This window comes from Drosophila mauritiana, unplaced genomic scaffold (genome assembly GCF_004382145.1).
Source record: "Drosophila mauritiana strain mau12 unplaced genomic scaffold, ASM438214v1 U_191, whole genome shotgun sequence".
NCBI lineage: Eukaryota > Metazoa > Arthropoda > Insecta > Diptera > Drosophilidae > Drosophila > Drosophila mauritiana.
Window position 1 is genome coordinate 32,601 of NW_022881324.1, and position 11,288 is coordinate 43,888.

The 11,288-nt window shown below is 34.7% G+C and overlaps 2 non-coding genes across 2 annotated transcripts; both read left to right on the forward strand.

Moving 5' to 3' along the window:
• The first annotated feature begins 6,295 nt into the window (after nucleotides 1-6,295).
• LOC117149297 lies at nucleotides 6,296-6,473 on the forward strand. The gene has a single exon (XR_004460190.1). It is a non-coding gene; the product is annotated as a 5.8S ribosomal RNA (ribosomal RNA).
• Nucleotides 6,474-6,864: 391 nt separating this feature from the next.
• LOC117149298 lies at nucleotides 6,865-10,812 on the forward strand. Its single transcript, XR_004460191.1, has one exon. It is a non-coding gene; the product is annotated as a large subunit ribosomal RNA (ribosomal RNA).
• Nucleotides 10,813-11,288: the final 476 nt, after the last annotated feature.

The following is an 11,288-nucleotide window of genomic DNA, read 5'->3' on the forward strand; positions in this document are numbered from 1 at the left end:
AAAATGCTGAAAAAACCCATATATCTTAGTATTATAGAGGAAAGACCGTTGCTGACCTCTATATTGTTCAAAACTTATGTATTATATGATTTTGGCAATTATATGAGTAAATTAAATATATACATATGAAAATTATTAATTATATATGTATAGGGGAAAAAATGCTGAAATATTCCCACATTCTCTTAGTATTATAGAGAAAGCCATTATAGTGAGAGGGTATAGTAGTGTAAACGACCGGAATTACGACAGAGGGTTCAAAAACTACTATAGGTAGGCAGTGGTTGCCGACCTCTCATATGTTCAAAACTTATGTATTCATATGATTTTGGCAATTATATGAGTAAATTAAATAATATACATATGAAAATTATTAATATTATATGTATAGGGGAAAAAAATGCTGAAATATTCCCACATTCTCTTAGTAATTATAGAGAAAAGCCATTATAGTTGAGAGGGTATAGTAGTGTAAACGACCGGAATTACGACAGAGGGTTCAAAAACTACTATAGGTAGGCAGTGGTTGCCGACCTCTCATATTGTTCAAAACTTATGTATTCATATGATTTTGGCATTATATGAGTAAATTAAATAATATACATATGAAAATTATTAATTATTATATGTAATGTAGGGGAAAAATGCTGAAATATCCCACATTCCTTTTAGTATATAGAACAGCATTAGTGAGGAGGGTATAGTAGTGTAAACGACCCGGAATTACGACAGAGGGTTCAAAAACTACTAAGGTAGGCAGTGTGCGACCTCTCATATGTTCCAAACTTATGTATTCATATGATTTTGGCAATATATGAGTAAATTAAATAATATACATATGAAAATGATTAATTATTATATGTATAGGGAAAAAATGCTGAAAATTCCAATTCTCTTAGTATATATAGAGAAAAGCCATTATAGTGAGAGGGTATAGTAGTGTAAACGACCGGAATTACGACAGAGGGTTCAAAAACTACTATAGGAGGCAGTGGTTGCCGACCTCTCATATTGTTCAAAAACTTATGTATTCATATGATTTTGGCAATTATATGAGTAAATTAAATAATATACATATGAAATTATTAATTATTATATGTATAGGGAAAAAATGCTGAAATATTCCCACATTCTCTTAGTATTATAGAGAAAAGCCATTATAGTGAGAGGGTATAGTAGTGTAAACGACCGGAAATTACGACAGAGGGTTCAAAAACTACTATAGGTAGGCAGTGGTTGCCGACCTCTCATATGTCAAAACTTATGTATTCATATGATTTTGGCAATTATATGAGTAAATTAATATATACATATGAAATATTAATTATTATATGTATAAGGGAAAAATGCTGAAATATCCCACATTCTCTTAGTATTATAGAGAAAAGCCATTATAGTGAGAGGGTATAGTAGTGTAAAGACCGGAATTACGACAGAGGGTTCAAAAACTACTATAGGTAGGCAGTGGTTGCCGACTCTCATATTGTTCAAATTATGTTATTCATAGATTTTGGCAATTATATGAGTAAATTAAATAATATACATATGAAAATTATTAATTATTATATTATAGGGAAAAAATGCTGAAATATTCCCACATTCTCTTAGTATTATAGAGAAAAGCCATTATAGTGAGAGGGTATAGTAGTGTAAACGACCGGAATTACGACAGAGGGTTCAAAAACTACTATAGGTAGGCAGTGGTTGCCGGACCTCTCATTATTGTTCAAAATTATGTATTATATATTTAATTAATATGCTGAAATTAATCTTAGTATTATAGAGAAAAGCTAGTGTATTACGACAAAAACTACTATAGGTAATCATATTGTTCTATTCATATGATTTTGGCAATATATGAGTATTAATAATATACATATGAAAATGATTAATTATTATATGTATAAGGGAAAAAATCTGAAAATATCCCACATTCTCTAGTATTATAGGAGAAAAGCCATTAAGTGAGAGGGTATAGTAGTGTAAACGACCGGAATTACGACAGAGGGTTCAAAAACTACTATAGGTAGGCAGTGGTTGCCGACCTCTCATATTGTTCAAAACTTATGTATTCATATGATTTTGGCAATAATATGAGTAAATTAAATAATATACATATGAAAATGATTAATTATTATATGTATAAGGGAAAAAATGCTGAAAATATCCCACATTCTCTTAGTATTATAGAGAAAAGCCATTATAGTGAGAGGGTATAGTAGTGTAAACGACCGGAATTACGACAGAGGGTTCAAAAACTACTATAGGTAGGCCAGTGGTTGCGACCTCTCATATTGTTCAATAACTTATGTATTCATATGATTTGGCAATAATATGAGTAAATTAAATAATATACATATGAAAATGATTAATTATTATATGTTATAAGGGAAAAAATGCTGAAATATCCCACATTCTCTTAGTATTAATAGAAAAAGCCATTATAGTGAGAGGGTATAGTAGTGTAAACGACCGGAATTACGACAGAGGGTTCAAAAACTACTATAGGTAGGCAGTGGTTGCCGGACCTTCATATTGTTCAAAACTTATGTATTCATATGATTTTGGCAATAATATGAGTAAATTAAATAATATACATATGAAATGATTAATTATTATATGTATAAGGGAAAAATAATCATATTATATATGAATAATGGAAAAAAAATGAAATGTTCCTATAATCTCTTAATATATAAGAGAATAGCCCGTATGTTGGGTGGCAAACGGAATTGAAAATACCCGCTTTGAGGACAGCGGGTTCAAAAACTACTATAGGTAGGCAGTGGTTGCCGACCTCCGCATTATTCGAAATATTTATTTCGGATTATGTTTATATTGGTTACATACAATAAAGTATATTATTATCCGTACAAATTTGTTTCTCCAGTTCTATAGAACACGGGACTTGGCTCGCGGATAATAGGAATATACGCTTATAGATAATATCGTTGAAACAAAAGTCAAGTTTCTATTATATATAGAATAACAATCGTTCCATATATTATCGTTAATTTTGGAGGCAGGCAAAATTAATTTATTACTGCCGTTAGTGGATTATTATATCGTTACGGTATAATACAAATATGGATTCTTATGAAAGAAATATAAAATTATATATTAAATGTGGAAATATTATCATATGCGCTTGGTTTTATGTTATATATTACCAGAGATATATATGAAAAGAGATAAATTTTAAATTTATCTTCAAAATGCAAATGATTTAACTTAATATTTATATTGGTTAAACAAAATTGTACATGTGTGGATACAATAATTATGTATGTTGGAAATAAAATGATATTTTATAATGAAATATGTATGTATAAAAAGATAAAATTATAGAAATATATATATTACAATAATTAGATGAAATTCTTGTTATATTGGTAAAACAAGTATAAATTAAAAATGAAAATATGGATTACGAATGCTATATAAAAATGGCCGTAATCGAATGGATTTTTTTACTTATATATTTAAATTTTACCCAAAGGCGAAATATTGAATTTTATTCAATATAATAAAAATCATGGAATTATATAAAGTGAAAAATCTATATATCTATATATCTATTATATTGCTTATTCGATTCAAAATATATGAATGGAATATGAAGGAAAAACATTATTCTGGTTGATCCTGCCAGTAGTTATATGCTTGTCTCAAAGATTAAGCCAGCATGTCTAAGTACACACGAATTAAAAGTGAAACCGCAAAAGGCTCATTATATCATTATGGTTCTTAGATCGTTACAGTTACTTGGATAACTGTGGTAATTCTAGAGCTAATACATGCAATTAAAACATGAACCTTATGGGACATGTGCTTTTATTAGGCTAAAACCAAGCGATCGCAAGATCGTTATATTGGTTGAACTCTAGATAACATGCAGATCGTATGGTCTTGTACCGACGACAGATCTTTCAAATGTCTGCCCTATCAACTTTTGATGGTAGTATCTAGGACTACCATGGTTGCAACGGGTACGGGGAATCAGGGTTCGATTCCGGAGAGGGAGCCTGAGAAACGGCTACACATCTAAGGAAGGCAGCAGGGCGTAAATTACCCACTCCCAGCTCGGGGAGGTAGTGACGAAAAATAACAATACAGGACTCATATCCGAGGCCTGTAATTGGAATGAGTACACTTTAAATCCTTTAACAAGGACCAATTGGAGGGCAAGTCTGGTGCCAGCAGCCGCGGTAATTCCAGCTCCAATAGCGTATATTAAAGTTTTGCGGTTAAAACGTTCGTAGTTGAACTTGTGCTTCATACGGGTAGTACAACTTACAATTGTGGTTAGTACTATACCTTTATGTATGTAAGCGTATTACCGGTGGAGTTCTTATATGTGATTAAATACTTGTATTTTTTCATATGTTCCTCCTATTTAAAAACCTGCACTAGTGCTCTTAAACGAGTGTTATGTGGGCCGGTACTATTACTTTGAACAAATTAGAGTGCTTAAAGCAGGCTTCAAATGCCTGAATATTCTGTGCATGGGATAATGAAATAAGACCTCTGTTCTGCTTTCATTGGTTTTCAGATCAAGAGGTAATGATTAATAGAAGCAGTTTGGGGGCATTAGTATTACGACGCGAGAGGTGAAATTCTTGGACCGTCGTAAGACTAACTTAAGCGAAAGCATTTGCCAAAGATGTTTTCATTAATCAAGAACGAAAGTTAGAGGTTCGAAGGCGATCAGATACCGCCCTAGTTCTAACCATAAACGATGCCAGCTAGCAATTGGGTGTAGCTACTTTTATGGCTCTCTCAGTCGCTTCCCGGAAACCAAAGCTTTGGGGCTCCGGGGGAAGTATGGTTGCAAAGCTGAAACTTAAAGGAAATTGACGGAAGGGCACCACCAGGAGTGGAGCCTGCGGCTTAATTTGACTCAACACGGGAAAACTTACCAGGTCCGAACATAAGTGTGTAAGACAGATTGATAGCTCTTTCTCGAATCTATGGGTGGTGGTGCATGGCCGTTCTTAGTTCGTGGAGTGATTTGTCTGGTTAATTCCGATAACGAACGAGACTCAAATATATTAAATAGATATCTTCAGGATTATGGTGCTGAAGCTTATGTAGCCTTCATTCATGGTGGCAGTAAAATGTTTATTGTGTTTGAATGTGTTTATGTAAGTGGAGCCGTACCTGTTGGTTTGTCCCATTATAAGGACACTAGCTTCTTAAATGGACAAATTGCGTCTAGCAATAATGAGATTGAGCAATAACAGGTCTGTGATGCCCTTAGATGTCCTGGGCTGCACGCGCGCTACAATGAAAGTATCAACGTGTATTTCCTAGACCGAGAGGTCCGGGTAACCGCTGAACCACTTTCATGCTTGGGATTGTGAACTGAAACTGTTCACATGAACTTGGAATTCCCAGTAAGTGTGAGTCATTAACTCGCATGATTACGTCCCTGCCCTTGTACACACCGCCCGTCGCTACTACCGATTGAATATTTAGTGAGGTCTCCGGACGTGATCACTGTGACGCCTTGCGTGTTACGGTTGTTTCGCAAAAGTTGACCGAACTTGATTATTTAGAGGAAGTAAAAGTCGTAACAAGGTTTCCGTAGGTGAACCTGCGGAAGGATCATTATTGTATAATATCCTTATCGTTATAAACATTTGTTATAATACAAATAAATACAATTTACCAAAATAAAAATATTACAAAATGATTCCACGGAATCAAAAGTTAAAGTCAAAATAAAATGAAGATGGCTTTTATTTTATATGTGGGGCTTGGCAACCTCATAAAAAGACTTTAACATTATTAATGTTGTTGTGCGTATTTGTGGCAGTACCTACTACAACAATGGCGTTTCCTATAAAAACAAATTCTCGAAATGGAAATCGAAAAACTGAACAAAATTTGAAAGTAGAAGTCGAATTAAAATTAAAAATAATTTTGAATGTGGTATTCAAATAAGTGTGTGTGTATATGGACCATAATATACACGCGTTGCGAATATGTATTGTTCATCTATGTTATGAGCATACGTTGGCTAATGCAACAACCTAAAATATACAATGTTTGTACCTGTCATCCATCAGGTTAATGTTTTATATAAATTTTGCAGTATGTGTCACCCAAAATAGCAAACCATAACCAGATTTTTATGATACATAATGCTTATATGAAACTAAGACATATCGCAACATTTATTTTTAGGTATAAAAATAAATTATTGAAGGAATTGATATATGCCAGTAAAATGGTGTATTTTTAATTTCTTTCAATAAAAACAATATTGATATTATATAAAAATGAATTATAAAACTCTAAGCGGTGGATCACTCGGCTCATGGGTCGATGAAGAACGCAGCAAACTGTGCGTCATCGTGTGAACTGCAGGACACATGAACATCGACATTTTGAACGCATATCGCAGTCCATGCTGTTATGTACTTTAATTAATTTATAGTGCTGCTTGGACTACATATGGTTGAGGGTTGTAAGACTATCTAATTAAGTTGTTTATAAATTTTTTATAAGCATATGGTATATTATTGGATTAAATAATGATTTTATTCATAATATTAAAAAAGAAATGAAAAACATTATCTCACATTTGAATGTGAAAACGAAGAGAAATATTTTCTTTTTCAATCAAATAATACTGAGAAATGTCTAGCATAAAAAATTGAAATATTTTCATCTAGAATTGTCTCTTATTAATGATTCGGAAAAAGAAAATCTTGGTTTTGTTATTATTCTTCGTTGGTTTCGTTAAATGGATAAAAATAACTTTGGCTTTACAAGAACTATTGGAACTATTTATAACGAATTTAATTGATTGTTTTATCATTTTGAATATAAAGAATTATGGCAAAAATAGTTATATATACACCTCAACTCATATGGGACTACCCCCTGAATTTAAGCATATTAATTAGGGGAGGAAAGAAACTAACAAGGATTTTCTTTAGTAGCGGCGAGCGAAAAAGAAAACAGTTCTAGCACTTAGTCACTTTGTCTATATGGCAAATGTGAGATGCAGTGTATGGAGCGTCCAATATTCTTAGTATGAGAAATTAATGATTTAAGTCCTTCTTAAATGAGGCCATTTACCCATAGAGGGGTGCCAGGCCGTATAACGTTAATGATTACTAGATGATGTTTCCAAGAGTCGTGTTGCTTGATAGTGCAGCACTAAGTGGGTGGTAAACTCCATCTAAAACTAATATAACCATGAGACCGATAGTAAACAAGTACGTGAGGGAAAGTTGAAAAGAACTCTGAATAGAGAGTTAAACAGTACGTGAAACTGCTTAGAGGTTAAGCCCGATGAACCTGAATATCCGTTATGGAAAATTCATCATTAAAATTGTAATATTTAAATAATATTATTAAGAATAATGTGCATTTTTTCCATATAAGGACATTGTAATCTATTAGCATATCCCAAATTTATCATAAAATATAACTTATAGTTTATTCCAATTAAATTGCTTGCATTTTAACACAGAATAAATGTTATTAATTTGATAAAGTGCTGATAGATTTATATTATTACAGAGCGTTAATTTTTCGGAATTATATAATGGCATAATTATCATTGATTTTTGTGTTTATTATATGCTCTTGTATGATTAACAATGCGAAAGATTCAGGATACCTTCGGGACCCGTCTTGAAACACGGACCAAGGAGTCTAACATATGTGCAAGTTATTGGGATGTAAACCTAATAGCGTAATTAACTTGACTAATAATGGGATTAGTTTTTTAGCTATTTATAGCTAATTAACACAATCCCGGGGCGTTCTATATAGTTATGTATAATGTATATTTATATTATTTATGCCTCTAACTGGAACGTACCTTGAGCATATATGCTGTGACCCGAAAGATGGTGAACTATACTTGATCAGGTTGAAGTCAGGGGAAACCCTGATGGAAGACCGAAACAGTTCTGACGTGCAAATCGATTGTCAGAATTGAGTATAGGGGCGAAAGACCAATCGAACCATCTAGTAGCTGGTTCCTTCCGAAGTTTCCCTCAGGATAGCTGGTGCATTTTAATATTATATAAAATAATCTTATCTGGTAAAGCGAATGATTAGAGGCCTTAGGGTCGAAACGATCTTAACCTATTCTCAAACTTTAAATGGGTAAGAACCTTAACTTTCTTGATATGAAGTTCAAGGTTATGATATAATGTGCCCAGTGGGCCACTTTTGGTAAGCAGAACTGGCGCTGTGGGATGAACCAAACGTAATGTTACGGTGCCCAAATTAACAACTCATGCAGATACCATGAAAGGCGTTGGTTGCTTAAAACAGCAGGACGGTGATCATGGAAGTCGAAATCCGCTAAGGAGTGTGTAACAACTCACCTGCCGAAGCAACTAGCCCTTAAAATGGATGGCGCTTAAGTTGTATACCTATACATTACCGCTAAAGTAGATGATTTATATTACTTGTGATATAAATTTTGAAACTTTAGTGAGTAGGAAGGTACAATGGTATGCGTAGAAGTGTTTGGCGTAAGCCTGCATGGAGCTGCCATTGGTACAGATCTTGGTGGTAGTAGCAAATAATCGAATGAGACCTTGGAGGACTGAAGTGGAGAAGGGTTTCGTGTGAACAGTGGTTGATCACGAGTTAGTCGGTCCTAAGTTCAAGGCGAAAGCCGAAAATTTTCAAGTAAAACAAAAATGCCTAACTATATAAACAAAGCGAATATAATACACTTGAATAATTTTGAACGAAAGGGAATACGGTTCCAATTCCGTAACCTGTTGAGTATCCGTTTGTTATTAAATATGGGCCTCGTGCTCATCCTGGCAACAGGAACGACCATAAAGAAGCCGTCGAGAGATATCGGAAGAGTTTTCTTTTCTGTTTTATAGCCGTACTACCATGGAAGTCTTTCGCAGAGAGATATGGTAGATGGGCTAGAAGAGCATGACATATACTGTTGTGTCGATTTTCTCCTCGGACCTTGAAAATTTATGGTGGGGACACGCAAACTTCTCAACAGGCCGTACCAATATCCGCAGCTGGTCTCCAAGGTGAAGAGTCTCTAGTCGATAGAATAATGTAGGTAAGGGAAGTCGGCAAATTAGATCCGTAACTTCGGGATAAGGATTGGCTCTGAAGATTGAGATAGTCGGGCTTGATTGGGAAACAATAACATGGTTTATGTGCTCGTTCTGGGTAAATAGAGTTTCTAGCATTTATGTTAGTTACTTGTTCCCCGGATAGTTTAGTTACGTAGCCAATTGTGGAACTTTCTTGCTAAAATTTTTAAGAATACTATTTGGGTTAAACCAATTAGTTCTTATCAATTATAACGATTATCAATTAACAATCAATTCAGAACTGGCACGGACTTGGGGAATCCGACTGTCTAATTAAAACAAAGCATTGTGATGGCCCTAGCGGGTGTTGACACAATGTGATTTCTGCCCAGTGCTCTGAATGTCAAAGTGAAGAAATTCAAGTAAGCGCGGGTCAACGGCGGGAGTAACTATGACTCTCTTAAGGTAGCCAAATGCCTCGTCATCTAATTAGTGACGCGCATGAATGGATTAACGAGATTCCTACTGTCCCTATCTACTATCTAGCGAAACCACAGCCAAGGAACGGGCTTGGAATAATTAGCGGGGAAAGAAGACCCTTTTGAGCTTGACTCTAATCTGGCAGTGTAAGGAGACATAAGAGGTGTAGAATAAGTGGGAGATATTAGACCTCGGTTTGGTATCGTCAATGAAATACCACTACTCTTATTGTTTCCTTACTTACTTGATTAAATGGAACGTGTATCATTTCCTAGCCATTATACGGATATATTTATTATATCTTATGGTATTGGGTTTTGATGCAAGCTTCTTGATCAAAGTATCACGAGTTTGTTATATAATCGCAAACAAATTTTTAATAAAACGATGCATTTATGTATTTTTGATTTGAAAATTTGGTATAACTCCAATTACTCAGGTATGATCCAATTCAAGGACATTGCCAGGTAGGGAGTTTGACTGGGGCGGTACATCTCTCAAATAATAACGGAGGTGTCCCAAGGCCAGCTCAGTGCGGACAGAAACCACACATAGAGCAAAAGGGCAAATGCTGACTTGATCTCGGTGTTCAGTACACACAGGGACAGCAAAAGCTCGGCCTATCGATCCTTTTGGTTTAAAGAGTTTTTAACAAGAGGTGTCAGAAAAGTTACCATAGGGATAACTGGCTTGTGGCGGCCAAGCGTTCATAGCGACGTCGCTTTTTGATCCTTCGATGTCGGCTCTTCCTATCATTGTGAAGCAAAATTCACCAAGCGTTGGATTGTTCACCCATGCAAGGGAACGTGAGCTGGGTTTAGACCGTCGTGAGACAGGTTAGTTTTACCCTACTAATGACAAAACGTTGTTGCGACAGCATTCCTGCGTAGTACGAGAGGAACCGCAGGTACGGACCAATGGCACAATACTTGTTCGAGCGAACAGTGGTATGACGCTACGTCCGTTGGATTATGCCTGAACGCCTCTAAGGTCGTATCCGTGCTGGACTGCAATGATAAATAAGGGGCAATTTGCATTGTATGGCTTCTAAACCATTTAAAGTTTATAATTTATTTTATAAACGACAATGGATGTGATGCCAATGTAATTTGTAACATAGTAAATTAGGAGGATCTTCGATCACCTGATGCCGCGCTAGTTACATATAAAGCATTATTAATGAAGCCTAGATCAATTGTAAACGACTTTTGTAACAGGCAAGGTGTTGTAAGTGGTTGAGCAGCTGCCATACTGCGATCCACTGAAGCTTATCCTTTGCTTGATGATTCGATAAATAAATGATTTTTCCTGTAGCCAAACAAACACCTCGTCATCAATTTAGTGACGCATATGATATTGTCCCTATCATATAATTTTTGATATAAAGACTTTAAAGAATTATATCAAGTTGCCAATACCTCGTCATCAATTTAGTGACGCATATGATATTGTCCCTATCGTATAATTTTTGATATAAAGACTTTAAAGAATTCTATCACGTTGCCAAATACCTCGTCATCAATTTAGTGACGCATATGATATTGTCCTATCATATAATTAATATAAAGACTTTAATGAATCAAGTTGCCAAAAACCTCGTCATCAATTTAGTGACGCATATGATATTGTCCCTATCATATAATTAATATAAAGACTTTAATGAATTGTGTCAAGTTGCCAAACACCTCGTCATCAATTTAGTGACGCATATGATATTGTCCCTATCATATAATTTTTGATATAAAAACTTTAAAGAATTGTATCAAG